The sequence below is a fragment of the Chinchilla lanigera genome, unplaced genomic scaffold (genome assembly GCF_000276665.1).
Source record: "Chinchilla lanigera isolate Chin_1 unplaced genomic scaffold, ChiLan1.0 scaffold00056, whole genome shotgun sequence".
Classification (NCBI taxonomy): domain Eukaryota; kingdom Metazoa; phylum Chordata; class Mammalia; order Rodentia; family Chinchillidae; genus Chinchilla; species Chinchilla lanigera.
Genome location: NW_004955457.1, coordinates 6,520,758 through 6,539,984, shown reverse-complemented (window position 1 = coordinate 6,539,984; position 19,227 = coordinate 6,520,758).

Sequence of the window (19,227 nt, the reverse complement as noted above, 5' to 3'; positions counted from 1 at the left end):
AAGGACTGATACTATAAAACACTGTATCCTTTTGGAGAATTATTATGTCAAGTGCAACCCACTTGCCCCTCCTTAGCTGAATTATTCCAAACCTTGCTCAGGTTGTATCTTGCTTTGTCAAACTGTCAGGTTAAAATTCCAGTCCATCAATATATTGGTGTAACTGAATCTACAGTTGTTCAGTGATCAGATCAGTGCAGGTTCTGACAGTTGTATCAGGAAATATACAATCTTTGTGTAACAGAGCTTCCCCAGATAAATAACTAATAGGCATGACAAATTGAACTGAAAGATGTCTTCCTCAATCTGTCCTTTGAACACAGATATAAAGAGGGAGTATCTTTAGGCTCATATGTAAGGTGACTAAAATATACAGTGAATGTTTAAATGAAAAATTTATTACAGTAAAAACACATTGCTATTGATTCTTTACAAAATATTCCTCCTCATTTTGAATTCCTCTTCATTCTTGCCACTTTCTGAGCATTTCTGGAAGCATTCTTTCAGGTCTTTACAAGATGTGAAAACATACTATGGATGCTGTTGTCAGGTGCTATCTAACAAAAAGCAAGCTTGGAGAAACATTATTGTGTGTCTTTATCTACCTTATTCACCAGCTCTGGCATCATTTGATATCTAGTGCTTTCTCAAAGTCAAAATAACCTGAAAAGTTAATCTTTTGAATCAGTTCAGGACAACAATTCAGGATTGGAATTCCAGCACAAGTGCCTGCCATATTGCCAGGGAGTGCTTAGTAAGGTGCCTTTCTGGGAAGGGATTGATTGAACCTGGCACTCAGAACAGCTGGGGGATGGTTTCACTTCAGTGTTCCCAGTGTTACCCCCACTTAGTGAGTGGGTGATAGGCAGCCATGGGAGACAGACAGAGACAGAAAATAGATACCCTAAGGGGTTGAGCTTGGGCTGGGGAAGACATAATCCCCATCTGAAATAATGGGAGGCCAGGCTCTGCTTGAGTTATGCTGGGTTTGAAAGTGCTGGCGTTGAGTTCTTGAGCCCTTCCCCACACAGTCTGAATCAAGCATGGATCTGGCATTGGATTGCCTTTCTTGTCTACCTGCCTGAGTGGGGACAGTTCTTGGCTTGGACACTGACACATTCTGGGGTAATCAGTGGAGCCTCTGGAATGGGTAGGAGGAACTTTGCAAATCAACAGGCCATAGGCTAGGTGGAGAAAAGTGTGAATATTGGATTCCAGAACTGAAGATCCAAGAAAAAAATCACTCATTGAAAAATACAGAGAAAAAATTCTTTTCTACTTTTGGACTCTTTTTAAAATTTTCCTTTATGGAACAGTGGTTAAGACAAACATAAGGCTTTAAATTTTAAGTCAGATCTGTTTTACTTAATAAATGTTTGAACTAAATTTTTTTCCTTTTTCTTCTTTCTTGGTTTATTGGGGTTTGAAGAATTTTCCATTGTCCTTTTCTCTGTTTTTTCCTCTCTTTTGTTTTATTTATGCTTATCTTTATTCAGGTCACAATCAGCATTGTTCTTCCAGAGAATGAAGAAGTGTGTGTGTGTGCACACGTGTGTGTACATCCACTAAAAAATTTGGGTCTTTGGACATGTGGTTGAACTTACTCTTTCTTCATGGAAAAGCTGGAAACGGTAGCTTTTGTCTATGCTCTGTGCTGCCTGAAAATATGAGCTATAGTACCTGCTTACTGAAGTTGTTTCTGCTGCCATTGGCATCCAGGTGGCTAGAATATGCCAGGTAATTTGAGTCTTTCAAGGCAGGCCAAACAGGAGCCAGGCTTCTGGGAACACTGAAAAAAATTGTTTTTTTTTTTCCAGTGTGGTCTTTTTCTTTTTAGGGAAGAGCGGAGACCTGGGGATTTTCCCACTGGTCATATTGTACTGTGTGAGGCATAGGGAACATAGTAAGAGGGTGCTTCAAGTTGCTCTGTCACATTCATTGTGGCTAGTTTCATACTCATTTTGGGTACACAAGCTTCTTGACTACTTCTGGATTTCTCAGAAAGGGAAACTCTACTTTGCTGAATTGAGATCATGGAAGAAAAGAGATTCCTGAGTCTGCCATTTTGCTGGTGTCACTGCTATTGTCTTTTCAATCAAATAGAAGAAAATAGCTCTAAGACATATCTCATAAGGGATTTATATTGAAATACACAAAAATCCTTCTTCAATTTGACAGTGAGAAAATGAAGAGCCCAATTTTTAAAATAGGCAAAAGATCTTAAGGGATACTTAAACAAAAGACAGTAAGTAAGTATCTTAGTTACTTTTCTCTCATTGCTGAGACAAAATGTCCAAGGTCCCAAATTAAGGAAGGAAAGGTTTATTTAGCTTACAGTTTGTGGAAGTTTCAGTTTATAATCAGCTGGCTTCAAGGCAGGGTGAAAAGGTCCAGGGGCAACACTTTAAGCCTATACAAGACTGCAAAAATAGAAAGAGCAAAAAAGGAGGGGGCAAGCCTCTTTTTCCTCCTTATATTGTATAGTGGCTATCTGCCCACACCCACACCATCTCTGGTGCTCTTCTCTTCTACAAGGTGAGAATGTTTACAAAGTAATGACCCTCTCCTCCTGCTGAGTCACTTATTTAATCTTCTAAACTTCTCAAGTTGACACAATGAACAACACCCTAGAGCCCAAAAGGAAGGCCTTTTCACTCCAGGATGTAGAACTGTTGAGTTGCTTAGTTAAGCTTCTAGACTCCTCAAGTTGACACAATGTGTCAGCCATAACAACAAGTATAGTAAAACCTTGGTTTGTGAACATAATTCATTCTGGAAACATGCTTGTAATCCAAAGCACTTGAAATCAAAGCAAATTTCCCAGTAAGAAATAATAGAAACTCACATGATTCATTTTACAACTCAAAAATATGCATATAAAATGATTATAATACTCTAATATAATACAAAATATAAAGAAAAATAGATAAACCTGCAGTTATCTTTGAGAACATTCTTGGCTTATGTGAGATGTGAGGGAGACAAGAGAAGGATTATTGTGTAAGATGACTATTACCATCACTAACAGAATCGCTGATATCTATTGGCTCAGTAGAATTTTTCCTTTCATGCAACTTTAACATGAAGTGCAATAATAATTGCTCTTGCCTACTTTTGAGGATTTTATGCAAATGTGGCTGCATTGTCATTAAGCAGATTCATTTCTTGTACTGCTACAGCCTTATTTGGTCAGTGTTTTCTAAAAAATTTGCAGTTTCCAACATTTTACACATTTCCATAATCTCATCTGAAGTGAAGGACTTTTTACCTTTTTCTTCTGCTCCTCTGCAGGCAAGATGTCTTCTACAACGTCTTGCTGTTACGGGATGATTACTCGCAGTCTCACAGAGGTCAAGAAAAAGAGAGAGAGAGGTAGAGGGAGAGGGAGATGAAGCATTGGCTATGTTGTGCTCATGTGATGTTTGGCATTACATACTACTCATACTGCAAGACACTGCAGTATTATCAAGTTAACATTTATTAGAAATGTTTACTTGTCTGCAGAACACTCAGAACAAATTGCTTGCAGTCCAAGGTTTTATTGTATAGGAGAAGATGTTCAACATATTTTGTTACTAGGAAGTTAGAACAATGATACACAAATACACACCTATTGGATAGCTAATGTCTACAAGACCTGACAACACTAAGTGTATGTGAAGATGTAGACCACCAGGAATTCTCATTCCTTGTTGATGGGAATGCAAAATATTATAGCCACATTGCAAGAGGGTTTGGTGGTTTCTTATGAAGCTAAATTTTGTCTTACCATATGATTCATTAATTACACTCAGGTATTTATTCAGATGATATGAAACATTTCCATCCATAGAAAAACATACATGCAAATATTTATACAAGTCTTATCATAATCACCCTAATTGGAAGGAATCACAATATAATTCTGTAAATAAGTGGATAAACAAACACATCCATATACTGGAATATTATTCATCCCAAAAAGAAAGAAGCTTTTCAAACCATTCAAAAGCATAAGTAAATTAATTGCACAGCGCTAAGTTAAAAGAAAAAGCCAGTTTAAAAAGGATTTCATTTATCTGACATTCTTGAAAATGTAATGCTATAGAAAAAACAAACAGAGCAGTTGCCAGGGATTTGTGGAGCTGGCAGCATTGAATAGGTGAAATACATGGGGTTCAGTAGAATGACAAGAACAATGTGGTATGATATTTTAATAGTTGACATAGGATTTTACGTTTTTAAAATTTGCAGCACTTTAAAAAATAAAAAAATTAGCTATCCTGTGTATACATAATTTTCCCCTTCTTTCTTTTCTCTTTTTTCTCATCACAGTTGCTTTTTACTTTTGAGAAGGTTCCTTTAGTTTCACAATATCTATCATACCTCCTAATTTTTATTCACTCTTTCAGGTTCTTACACTAGTGAGACAATACATTTTGTATATACAGGATAGCTAACATAGTCATACTACTCACTGCTATTGCTCCATTGAAAGGAAGAGTTAATTATTAATCATTTGATCAATCTCACATGTCTATATTTGTTTTCCTGAGTAACCACTTTGAAGATATCAATATGTAACACAACAACCATTGTTAATTTCCTGTCACCTTGTCTGTAATTCAGTATTGCTTGTATTGTTCTTGTGCTATTTTGTAAGTGGATGTCTGTTTGTTAATATGTTTTTATTCTTTTGTTTTTAAAATAAAAATTTAAAAATCTTCAAATAAAATACATACTTCATATTAAAAAAATCAAAAATTATCCTTATACATACAAATTAAAAGAGACCACTACACCCTCAACTGCTAGTAAGCAGAGGAGAAAGCCACTCAGATAAAACTATGAACCATTTCTTATGGAAAAAGAAGGAAAACTCAGAGTTCAAATTAGCATGGCTGGTGAGAGAATTCTGAATTCATGTTCTTCCCTTCCTTCACTGCCCCAGGATTGCTTGGCTGGAGAGAGGAGTGTGCATTTGTACTCCTCCCTTCCTCCATTGACCCCAGACAGCACGGCTGGTGAGAGGAGTCTGGTTTCGGCTCCTTCCTTCTTCCTTTGACTCAAGATAGCACAGCTGGCCAGAGAAGTCTGAAATCCACCCCTGCCTCCCCCCACTGGTGGGACTTAGGGCCCAGAGACCTGTGAGAATGCCAGTGACACAGTAGGACCCTGACTAAGGCACACATAATGGATAGGCGAAACTAGGGGCATAGAAATATCCCATGCAACATCAACATTATGAGTTGACAGGTGATCTCTAACCTTTCTTTTTGTTTTATTGTACTCATACTCTTCCTCTCTTTTGTCAACTATCTCACTGGACTTTATGATACTTTCATGTGAGTAAACATTGTCTGTTCTCTTTCTGGTTTACTTCAAAACTCCTAGGCCTTCTCATCTAATCCTTCCCTCTTGTGTCCTACAATTACCCAAAAGCTGGATGGTCATCCTGTGTCTTACAAATTTGCTCCTATTATATTTAACCTCATTCGTCTCTCCATCCCACTCCCTCACAAACAGGGTAAAAGCACTTTACTAAGTGGAAAATCATTGCATTTAAGTTCCTGGTATAAGTAGGATTATATTATTTTTCTCTAGACCTTCCTCCTGTAGTTATAGATATCAGGCTAATAATTACCACAGTTTGTCAGTAGTCAGGGTGTCCTTGAGTCTATTGTTATTAGCAACTGAACTCCTTTATCCAGGATTTCATACATGCTGTAACCAGTTTTTCCCCTTGTATAATAACACTGTGATTGTAAGGGGTCATAACCATCACTATAGTCCAGTACCAAAGGAATAGGCCCTAAGTCAAGTTGGTAACAACTTCTCAGTCTTAATATGTTAGGAAGGTAGATTCTTGGGATAGACATAAAGACCAAGAACCACCTACATCTAGAAGACAGAGAAACAGACACCTCCTAGGAAAACCTTGACACCAGTGATAAGGCTATCTATCATAAGAAATCTACAAGAATCAACACAGAAAACAAAATAAAATAGAAAATAGAAAATCACAAGATGAAGAAGCAAAATGTAATCCCAAATGCCCAGCTCACCCAAGACAAGTCCAGAGCAAAAAGAGATAGAGGAAATTGGAAGCCAACAAATGGAACTTTCTAAAATGATAGCAGCAGAAGTGATAGACAAATGATAGAGATCACAAAAAATAATCTCTAAGGTGCAAAATGAATTGACTATCAAAATAAAAGACAATAAATCAGACACAGGTAAAAAAAATTGAGGAGCTCAGGAAAATGATGGAAACCATGAATGCCAAACACAGACAAGCAATAAATCAGTGAATCAGATCTGAAAAGAAATGCAGGAGATTAGACCCTCCACTGTGATTTTATCACAGTAGCTTTATAATATACTTTCAGGTCTGGGATTGTGATGCCCCCTGACTTATCTTTGTTGCCCAGAATTGTTTCTGCTATTGTAGGTCTCTTCTGATTCCAAATGAATTTTAGGAATGTTTTCTCTAGATCTGTGAGGTATATTAATGGTAATTTGATTGAGATTGCTTTATGTCTGTACAGCAGTTTTGGGAGTATGGCCATTTTCACTACATTGATTCTTCCTATCCTAGAGCAAGTGATATCTTTCAATTTTCACTCTCCTTTTTTAGAGTACTGTAATTTTCACTTTAAGATCTTTTACATCCTTTGTATTTGAGTTTCTCTTAAAACTATTGAAAGTGATCTTTCTACTAATGTGGTGCTGCAGAGAGAATGCACACTTGAAGCTATGGGTAACCATCTCTTACATTAGCCACAGAGACACTCCCCGGGAAGGAAGCAAACACAGAGGGATGCACTAGATACATTATGGCAGTACTGTTCAAACCCCTGTTTTGTGTTATTGCTGGATGTGTGCTGACTTCCATATTCACTTTATAATTCAGAAAATTTAAAGTTTTCTAAGAGGGTAGACATTATTAGTTGTGAACAAAAGAATCCTGAAAGTAGTCACCACAGAAGAGTTTCTTATGTAGACTATACTATCTATGTATTGCAATATTACAAGCAGCCACAAAATTTCAGTGTGCATTTTGCTTACATACATACATACATGTATATACACATACATACATGTATACATACATGCATATATACAGATGACAGAGGTGATCTGATTTAGGTTACAATGGACTGGGAACTCTGCTGATCTTGGCTGGGTTTTCTCACTTACTCAGTGTAACTACATCACCTAGGGCTTAGAATTCTGAAGCCTAAACCCTAAATCCCAGAAATTTTGATTTAATGAGGGTCATTTTAAAGGAAGTGATTTCTAGTTAAGAAACTTTCCTAGAAGAGTTCTAAAGTGCTGTGTTGAATGTGTCCCCCAAAGTTCATGTATTGGAAACATAATCCTCAGTACAAAAATGTTGGGAGATGGAGCCTTACCAGAGTGACTAGGTTCTCAGGGTTCAGCCCTCCTGAATAGATTAATGTCATCATTCATGGAATTGTGTCATTTATCCTGAGAGTGGAATTGGAATAAAAACCAGTTCAGTTCACTCTTCCTGGCCCACTGTCACCCTCTCTTGCCTTCTGACTTGTGATACAGCCTGGAGATCTAGATACCAGCACCATGATCTTGGTTGGACTTCCCACTTCCAGAATCAAATGAATGTCTGTCTTATTTTTTTTTTTCTTTCTTTTTTTTTAAATAAATTACCTGGCCTCAGATTTTCTGTTATTTTTTTAAATTTCATTTTAAATGTTATAGTAGCAGAATAAACTGGAAAACACAAAAGAAATCATTATTATGCTTCTTCCCATTTGCTCAAATTTTTATAGAGATGAAATCAGGGAAAGCATGAGCAGGTAAACCAAGTAATAAAAAGGCAGCCATAAGTCTATTGTGTATGGACATCTTCTCATGCTGGATGTTTTTGCTTAGCCCTGGAGAAACTGTGGCAGTGGTATAGATTCAGATTTGTGTTCTTGAGAAGATAGATGGTAGATAAATGTTGACATGAGATTAATTAAATAACCACAAATATTCAAGGTACTGCAACCACAAATACAGACTACTGTAAGAATAAAAATATAAAGACTTATTTTCACATGCTAATACATCAATAGTAGGTAAAAGGACAGAAAACTGGTGAAGACACAAAGAGAAATTTCAAATGAAAAAGCCAGAGTCACAATTATGTTTTATAACCAGTCACTCTTCTAAAAGTCTTTTGTGTCATTCCTACTTAGTCATCCTGTCTTAAATGGAAAGGATTCTGCAGACGTCACGTTTTAGAACCATTCTAAGAAACACAAGAGCCAGGCTGTTAATAATACCTGTGATTAGGTCATGAACTAGAATCTGGGCAGCTTGCTAAAATTTAACTCCCTTGTTGATCTTAACTGACTCCCAGCCCATAGACAGTAAAAGCTTTTTTGTAGTGTAATGTCTGCACAGTTAATGCATTATGCATAATTATGTGATTCTATAACTGACTTTGTTGGAAGAAAGACCTGTTAAAAGTTATAACCTTTAAATTAGAGCTAGAATTATAGCATTCAGTTTGGCAATCCTGCAGCTTTGGGTTGGACTTCTACCTTGTGAGAATTCTATTGGGAATTATCCCAAAAGAGAATTACTATTAGCAAAAATTGCTAGTTTTCAAGTTCTGAGACAATGTATCTTTCCTGACATTTTATTTCACAAAGTTATAAAAATTTCTTTCAGCTGCTCAATATTCTGTCTAATTTATAATGGTTTTGGATTCAGTAAAAGTAAGTTCATTATCACATTGATTCATTAGGAGAATTCAGTGTAATTTATTAATTGACTTGTAAAATATTTTACCTGCTGTATTTAAAAATTATTTAAGAATTTGAAATGGAAAGATGCTGTTTTCAGTTTTGCCTAATCAATGGCCACAAAACATATAAAGTGCCATTTTACAGTTGATGTAAATTTTAAGTTAATTTTTGCCATGATAGTAAGTTTTCTCTTCTGCAACATAGCCTTCTAAAAATTTCAACTTCATCATTAAGCTGCTGTACTTATCAAATTTAATATTTAAATCAGACATATTAGGTTTCCATTTTTTTGTAATAAGTTACCACAAACTTAGGTTCATAGAATAACACATATTAATTATCTCACAGGTTCTGTGGATCATGCAAACTGTTATGGCCTAGGTGGGCCCGCTGTTTAGGACCTCACACGAAGCTGCAGTCCTATGTTGCCTGCGGCAGGGCTCTTCCCTGGAGACTGGGCCCTCTTCCATGCTCATGGTATAATGCTTCACTGCAGCTGTGGAACTCAGGACAGTTTACTTCTCTGCAGCCTCCCTAAAAAGCATCTGATGTTTCCCCTTCTTTGAAAGAGTTCTGTGATTTGCATCCTAATGACAGAACTGAATTCCATCATGGTTTTAGATTCTGCCTCTACACTTGAAATGTGGGATTACACACAGTGACCATGAAAATTAGTGGGGATCTTGGGTTGCTTAAAATTCTGCCCATCAGAAAGTGAAACTCAGCTCTACCACAGGTCTAAAATATCTTTGAAGCAATTGCTTTCATTTGACACTTTATTTGAAAATGTAAAAACTCACAGTTAGCATGATTTTTGTTCCTGCAAACTGGTTAGTGCCCAAACTCCTAGTGTGTGGTATTAGGAGACAGGTCTTTTGGAAGATTAGTTATTAAGCTCAGATGAAGAGAGGATGGGGCCTTCATGATGGGATTAGTGCCCTTATAAGAAGAGAGAGAAGAGGGCTTGCTTTCCCTCCACCTTGTGAGGAAATAGGAAGAAGGCAGCTATGAGAGAGAGAGAGATAGAGAGAGATAGATAGAGATAGAGATAGAGATAGAGAGAGAGAGAGAGAGAGAGACTTGCTGGCACTCTGATTTTAAACTTTCAGCTTCCAGGGGCTGGGGATTTAGCTCAGCGGCAAAGAGCCTGCCTAGCAAGTGCAAGGTTGTGAGTTCGGTTCCCAGTACCGGAGAAAAACCAAAGAAACCAAACAAACAAAAAAAACCTTTCAGCTTCCAGAGCTCTGAGAAAATAAATTTACATTGCTTAAGTCACTCAGTTGATAGTATTTTGTTATGCCAGCCTTAGCTGATCAATGCATAACATTCCTACTTTATTATTATGTTTTACTTTGTATACACGCAGGAATGCAGCCATTGACAATTCAGTGTGATTATTTGGTGAATTCTTCTGCTATTTGTTCTTTAACACATTTTCAATGCATTTCACATTAAAGATCAATTAAGACTTTATAAAGGAGAAATTCAGTTATTTGTCATTATTGTGAAATCTGGAGGGAATATTGAATTGTGTGAATAACTAGCTGTTTGATGAATTCAATATCCTCTATAGTAAAAAGGACTTTTTATGAATATTTTGTATTCCTCCTACCCAAATCCCTCCATAATGCAAGAAATAAAAATAGACCATAACTGGATTATAAATAAACCTGACTAGGAATAATTTATTAATATAATACATAAATATATGCATATATTTTTAAGGAAAACAATTTTCCATTTTTCTGACATTAACAAAGTATACTAATAAAAAGAAAATACTATTAGAAGAATTTTAAAATTAATCCAGCTAATGAAAGATGATCACTTTCAGAACATGATGAGTTATTTCTATAGAATTTAATTATATGTCCTTAAATGTGGCCTTTCCATAATCTATGTAAAATGATTAAATAAATTAATTTTAGCTTCTTACTTGACTAGTAAAAAAACATTTATTAAGATTTTTTAAAAGTATCTTTAGGAGTGATTTGAAGTGTTGCCTTAGAAGTTACATCCTAAGATTATACTGGACGGACTTTACTATCTCCATTTGTTAACCATCAAATGTAATTTCATGATTGTTTACCTTTTACACACTAGGTAATGGAATTCAAGGAGTTAACTCTAATTAATATAATAAAATTACAGAACAAATACCAGTTAGTTAGAAAGGTAATTGGAAATTCATGACAAAAGAGGAAAAAAAAGGGAAAGAACCTGGGGTTGATGCAGGGGCTCCCAAAATTTGACCTTAAGCATTACAGAAGTGAATGAAAAGAGAAGTATGATGGTATTGTCAACACAGAAAGAATTTCTGGCTTAATTCTTCTTTATATAATGGTATAAAAATATAGCTTTGCACCACGTCGGTTTTTTAAAAATTATTTTTTATTTTCTTTAATTGTTTTGATCAATCTTGCATTCTTACAGCTGGTAATCTGAGCACTTTTGTTGGAGATAACAATATGCAATGTAATAATCACTGTTAGTTCCTATCATTCTTTTTTGAAACGCTGTATCATTTTTGTTGTTTTTGCTTTGTTTTGTTTTTGTCTATGTTGTTATTTTTTTATTCTCTTTAAAATAAAGAAAATACAGTTAAGGGGCTGGGGATTTAGCTCAGCGGCAAAAGCGCCTGCCTGGCATGCGCAAGGTCGTGAGTTCGGTTCCCGGTACCGGAGAAAAACAAAACAAAACAAAAACAAAACAAAAACAAACAAACAAAAAAGAAAATACAGTTAAGTAATAACGATATGTCAGATACTGTTTTAAATGTTGGCGATATGACAATGAAGTAAACCAGAGTCTGCTCTCATGAAAGTTATATTAGATTGCAAATGTGCACATAAAAAGGAAGCAAAAGAAAAGCATGTATTATACTACAAAAGGAAAAATCGAAGGCAGAGAAAAGGAAAAGAGGAACCATTGCTAATTTTGTATCACCTTGTTTTGAAATTCTGTATCATTTTTATTGTTTATCTTATCTTTAAAATAAAAAAGTGAAAAAAAAAAAGAGAAAAGAGAAAGATGAGGTTGGCTAGATGGGGAACCGGTGTTCAGTTAGGGCTTCTCTGATGATATCACTCATTTTGAACACATCCTGGAAAACATGAGGGACTGAGCCGTGCAATTATTTGGGCAAAAACTTTCCAGGTCCAGGGAAATCCAGTGCAAATGCCCTGAAGTGGTAACATACTTGGTGTGCTCTGTGGCAAAAAAACGACTTGAAAGAAAAGAATGAAAGATTTTTCTCTGAGTGAAGTGGAAGTCATTTGGAAGGGTTAGATGCTAAATTGAGTAGAGAGTGAAAACAAAAAGGCAGATCAGTTAGGGTTCCATCCAAATAATCTGGTCAGAGGTGATGATGGCTTAGATGAGGGAGGTAGCAATTATGCTGGAAAAAACTGGTTGGCTTCTGAATACACTCTGAATATAGAGACAAGTTGTTGGATTCTGGAGTAGTTAGAGTAAGAAAGAAAATGTGATGAACAAAGGATTTTGTCTCCAGCTTTTGGAAGAAGAGGGATTCCACTGATGGGGAAATGAGCAGAACTGGAAAGGAGTAGACTTTGGTTCTGTGGTAATTGAAAGCAATGAACTGGATATCAAATTGAGAGCCAAGAACTGAACACCATGTTTGTTGAGTTCAGACCATAGTCACCGGTGAGATTGACAAATACATTTGCATTACAAGTGTGTAGATATAATTCTGATCAGGCCAAGTTGAAGAGAGAGTAGATGGAGAAAAAATGGAGAAGGCAAGTAGAAAATAATGTTAAAGAGATTTTTGCTTAAAATACAGCAGAGAAGTTGGGCAGTATCTATAGAGAAATGGCAGACAAGGGTATATTTTCTTCTAAGATAAGAGGTATTATAATGTGTTGTGTATTGAAAGCAATATAGTAGAAATTAAAAAATGGTGGAAGCAATAAAGGAACAATTATAGAAAGGGAGTTAACACTGGCCCTTATGTGCTCCTGCAAATAAGCATAGCAGAAAATTTCATGAGACTATTTACATTACTCAGTTTAGGTTTGTAGCAGGCCCCAAAATCCATTTCTATGGAAGGGGATAGATTTAATTATGCAGCCATGTGCAAAGTTTTGCATGGATCTGGTTAATCCAAGAATAGATTGGAGTGTGTGTGGAGCAAATATGGACTAAATCCATAGGCAATACTTCTGACATTTTCTATTCATTCTTAATTGAGACTTTGACAATGTATAAGGGACAATGAGCTCACAGTTGTTCTCCAGCTTCTTCCAGTTTACTCTGTCATAGACTATTTTTTGTTGCTAATAGCCCAATACCACAGCTAGAGTAAATTACAAAGAAAAGAGACTTGTTTTGGCCCACAATTCTGTTCTAAGGTCAGGGGGCTGCATCTAGTGATGGCTTTTGTGCTGACACAGTCTTGAACCATTGCTGAGTATCATAGGGTGAGAGGCATGGAGCGTTCTTGTATTTATCTCTTCTTATATGGCCACCAGTATGAAATCATGAGGAATCTGTCCTGATGACATTAATCTTAATCACCTTGCAAGGGTCCCACTTCAAAACACCATAGGTAGATTAAATCTCCACCTCTTTATACCTTAAATGAGGATTAAATTCCAGCATGGTTGGAAGAGACTAATCATTTGAAAATTCTAGCATAAAAGAATCAACTCTTCAGTGTTGTTACTGATATCACTGTCAGCACTAAAAGGTTTCCTGAAGCCAAGTGCCTTGCCTTTATTCCCCATTTTACTGCCAGAAGTCCTTCCATTATAGCTTAAAGGAAGCCTGAGCTTATAGAAATATGTGCAAAGGGTTGTTAAATATGGCTCAGGATGATGGTATTTTTTTCTGATGAGTACTTTTTTTTTAGTGAAATAAAAATCATTTGCTATGCATGGGACATAGAGGAAGTAAACGAGAAGGTTCCAAATTATCACAAAAAACACATTAGCATGATTTCTGGTAATGTCTCACAATAAACCTCAGGTGAACATCTTGCATATCCACTCTTACCCCCAAGTGAGAAAGAAGGAAGCTCAGTGCACTTGGGTCAGTTACTAGACTGGCTAAAGCAGTGCTAGGGGACAAATGAAGTCCTGTGTTAAAAGATAAGAATGTATATGTGTAGTTTTTCTAGCCATATTCGGTTGTTCAGGTATAGCTATTTGAATTTCTTTAGCATGGTTCATTTTTCTTCATCCAAGTATGAGAAGGGAGAGTTAAGAACTAATGTAAAAAAAAGAGAGCATGCTGATGGATTATAGAATCTAAACTGGGTAAAGAGGATACCATAAACTAAAAAAGCATGGTATTAATGCTAAGGCTTTGGGTAATAGTTAATAGTTTTAAAAGTGCAGAAATCTCTAGAAAATGTAATATAAAAAAGAAGTGTAATGTTATTTTAAAAAGCACCCAATTTGAATTTAGAAACCGGTTTTGCAATTTTAAAGACATTCAGCGAGGAGGGGGATATCCATCACTGTTAGCTGACAACCATCACACCCTTCTTCCTTTACCTGTAGTTATAGCCATCATCCCCTTTGGGGATGACGGTGGTTGCGATAGATGGTGTACAGAAGACCTGATGATTCTCAGCAAAAGATGGGTGAGTGGAATATGAGGTTATTAATTTTCATAGTGTAAAACAGCTCTTTTGAAAAAGGATTGATGCATTGTATTTGAACAATGTCAGAGTGTTTGTACTCAGAAACATTTATCCACTCTGTAACTTTCCTTCAATAGCTCTGTAAAAGCAGTGCTTTCTGATGGAGAGACTCATTTTCTAACCTGCTTAAGGCTAACATCAAGATTTGAGAGCTGCATTTCTTTATGACGGTAAGACCTGGGTATGATCACAAACGGGTAAATAAATTTGAAAATAATTGATGGAAACTTACATTCCCAAAGGGTGAGATACAACCCTGTGGATGCTCAAGTCTAAGAGTGGTAAGAGAAGGATGCTCAAGTCTAAGAGTGCTAAGAGAAGGATGGTAGAAAGGGAGCCACTGAGATAGATACAAAAGTAAAAGAAGGAACATGAAATTAATAATTGGCAAAAAGAATATGTGTGTGCACATGCATGTGTTTCAGGGGGCAGCATAATCTGGTGGCATAGAATTGAGTAGAGCTGATGTTTTGAGGACAAATGAGACAAATGATCCAGAAGCAGCTCTGGGAACTAAGAAAGTATACCATTTCCAATTTCAGCCTCTCTTTCTTTCTTCCTTCTTTCCTTCCTTCCTTCCTTCCTTCCTTCCTTCCTTCCTTCCTTCCTTCCTTCCTTCCTTCCTTCTTTCCTTCTTCTTGTCCTCACTTATTGAACTGCTCATCTTACAGCTGTGCTTGGACCTCACAAAGAGATTCTTGATAGGCGGTATTTTTAGTCCAGTACAAAGAACTGTTAGTTCATAACTTGAATTAGCAAACAACAATATCTAAATAGGTTTTTAGGCTTTAGGTGAACAACAGTGAAGTGCATTCGAGTGTTCTTAATAGGTGCTGAACTTTTATTGGTTTCTTTCTTAGCAATGATGGGAAGGGCCTGTTAATTCCGAAGTCTGCAGAGAGTTCCAGGCATTTATATACTTGTCCCCAGGTGTGCTGTGATTCACAACTTAATTGGATCTCATTTGCTAGATAAATGCTATAATCAAAAGTTAAAAAGAATGAAATAACTATAAATTCTTGGTGTCTTCCAATTCCATGGTACACCGTCTATAGTTTATCATTGGGAGTTTTGTGTTTATCACAAACCAGTTATTATTCTCACAATTTCAGATTGTAAATATCAGATTTGATTGTGCCATTATTTTCCCACTTCTCCTCAAATTCTTGTTTTAGCAATTCAACACTTTTCAAAAGAAAGATTACCAGTAATTCCAAAATATAAAATTGGTAAGAGCAAATGAACATGATTATACAATTTAATCTTTTTAAGAAAAGCAATTTAATTGGTATTCTTCTGATATACATAATGATCACATTCATCATAGGGAATTTGTTTCTATGTGAAATATATCTTGATTCTTCTTTTTTTTCCCATTCCTCTCCCCTCCCTTTAACCCTTCTCTTCCTTATTACAAAAGTTTTATTTTCTTTTCATCCTTTTGTTCTTTTTTTCCTTTTCCTCCCCCCACATGTTTCTCTTAAATTTAATCTTAATCTGGATAAAAAAATGTATCATTGTTTAAAGACATTTGGAAGAGAAGCAACACCCTCAAACTTGTGTTCTCCTGATATGTGTGTGTGGTTATAGTACTTCTGTCATTTGAATTTCATATTTTGATGTGGACCTCTTCCTTGGCAGGTGAGACCTGTGTGGATGCCCTGCCTTGCTCCTTTGGGACAGGGAAGTAGCCTGGGCACAGGGAAGAAATGTGGGAGTGGCCCCGTCTCTGTGGACCTCTTCATTGGTGGGTGAGGCCTGTGTGGACCCCCCGCCCTGCATTTTTGGGACGGGGAAGCAGCATAGGAGTGGCCCCGGGCTCTGTGGACCTCTCAGTTGGGAGGTGAGGTGCGCATTCCTTGACCAGCTACCTGAGGAATCCAGAGCAGAGGCTCCTGACTGGCCACCATTGGGTTTATGGCTGAGGCCTACATGCTTTCCACTGATGGCCTGAAGACCCTGGTACTGAAGGCTAGCATTCCCCCACCATCACAGTTGTGATCTGAGCCATGCCCCCACCAATTGCCTGGGGATTCTGGGCCCAGTGATCCACTGCCCTCTACCACCTTGGGATATGTCTGATGTCCAGTTAAATTAAGGTCCCTAGAGACCTTTGATGAGCTACCTGGGTAGTGTGTGGCTCAGCACTTTCCATGTGACATCCAAAATGACAAGACATAGGAGCAAAATGCAACTTCAGAACTCAACTCCACCCAGAACAAGTCCAGGAGACACTGACATAGGAGAACTTGGAAGTCACATACCTGAAATCTCTGAAATGATCACAACTGAAGTAAAGAAACAACTCCAACAGGCCATAGAAGAAATCAGACCAGAAATAATTGCCAGGTTAAAAAAGAAATAACATCAATAAGAAAAGAACTGTTCAGCACATCTAAAGAAGACATATACAAAAAAATAGATGAGCATAGGAAAACTATGGAAACTTTAAATGAACAATACAGGTCAAAACTAGAATGCATGAAACAGATTCAAAGAGATATCCAGGAAATCAAAACTTCCACAGAAAGCTGCCAAAACCTCTTGAATGAAGCTGAAGATAGAATCTCAGATATTGAAGACAGCATGGCAGCTAATGACCGTGAAAGGAAGGACTTCTTAAAATCAAAAGGATCCAAGAAAAATCAATTCAAAGCTGCAAGATGAGGTAAAGAGAAATAGTGAAAGACTAATAGGAGTCAATGAAATAGCAGGAGGCAACACAAACGACATAAAAAGAATATTTGCAGAAATAATAGCAGAAAACTTCCCAAGCATGGAAAAAGATTCTGATGTACAGGTAAATGAGGCATATACAACCCCAACTAGCCATAACTAAAATAAAACCACACCCAGACATATAATAATCAAGATCCCAGATATTCAGTAAAAGAACAGAATATTAAAAGCTCCTAGAGAAATGAAAAAGATCACCTATAAAGGAAAACCCATCAGAATCAAGGCAGATTTCTAACACAAACCATCCAGTTGAGAAGAGCTTGGAGCAAAGTTTTATAGGTCCTGAGACAAACAGCTTCCAACCAAGATTGATGTTTCCTGCCACCAAACTTCTTTCAAATTCAACGGAGAAATAAAACATTTCCATGACAAAGAACAACCAAAGAACTTCATGAGTGCCAAACCAACCTTACAAAGAGTACTAAAAGATGTTCTAGACAGAGAAAAAAGTGACCACAATCTCAAGAACAACAATAGAAAGGAACCCTCAAGCAGAGCATGCAATTAAACAGATAGCAAAGGTAGGAAACCAACAGCAAATAAATAACATGGCAAAGATAAGCCAACATATCTCAGTTATAACCACTAATGTAAATGGCCTCAATTCACCAGTCAAAAGAAATAAACTGGCAGAGTGGATTAAGAAACAAAATCCCACAGTATGCTGTATACAGGAAACACACTTTATTCAAAAGGAAATTCATAGGCTGAAAGTCAAGGATGAAAAACAATTCTCTATGCAACAGGATCCCAGAAAAAAGCAGGGGTAGCTATTATGTTTGCAGACAGCATAAACTTCAACCCCAAAACAATCAAAAGAGATAAAGAAGGTTACTACATACTAGTTAGGGGAAAACTGAAAGAGGAAGAGATAACAATCATAAACATGTATGTACCAAATATGGGAGCACAAAACTATATAAGATAAGTCTTAAAAGACATGAAAATCCAAGTAATTAGCAACACTATTGTAATAGGAGACCTCAACATCCCTTTGACACAAAAAGATAATTCAACTAGACAAAAAATCAGCAAAGAAATAACAGACCTGAACCAAATCTGTGAACAAATGGACTTAGTAGATGTATACAGAGTGTTCCACCCCACAACATCAGAATACACATTTTTCTCAGCTGCACATGGGACTTTCTAGAAAATAGATCCTATTCTAGCCCATAGAGCATACCTACCTAAATGCAAAAGAATTAAAATTATCCCATGCATATTATCTAACCACTGTGCAATGAAATTGGAAATTAATGACAAAAACTCCATAAATGCTTGGAAATTAAAGAACAACCTCCTAAACAACCAATGGGTCACAGAAGAAATTAAAGAAGAAATTAAAAAATACCTACAAACAAATGAAAATGTGAATATAACTTATCGGAATCTGTGGGATGCAATGAAAGCAGTCCTCAGAGGGAAGTTTATAGCGGTGAACTCACACATAAGGAAAACAGAAAGAGAACAAATAAATAGCCTAATGCTGCACCTCAAACTGTTAGAAGAAGAAGTCAAGCCCAAAGCCCAAAGAATGAAGGAGATTATAAAGATCTGGGCAGAAATTAATGCAATTGAGACAAAGAAAACTCTACAAGAAAATGAATGAATCAAAGAGTTGGTTCTTTGAAAGAATAAATAAAATTGATAAACTCTTAGCCAACCTTATCAAAAAAAGAAAGGACAAAACTCAAATTCATACAATAAGGAATGAAAAGGATGAAATCACTACAGATCCTGCAAAAATTCAAAAGATCATTAACATCTACTTTGAAAATTTTTACTCTCATAGGATAGAAAACTCAGAAGAAGTGGACAGATTCCTAGATAAGTACAAATTACCAAGGCTGAGTCAAGAAGATATAAAATTCCAATATCAATTAATGAGATTGAAAATGTGATTAAAAACCTACCGACAAAGAAAATCCCAGGCCCTGATGGATTCACAGCAAAATTTTACAAAAAAAAAACCAGAGAAGATTTAATACCAACACTCCTCAAACTCTTCAATGAAATTCAAAAGGAAGCAATTCTTCCTAACTCATTTCTGGAGGCAAGCAT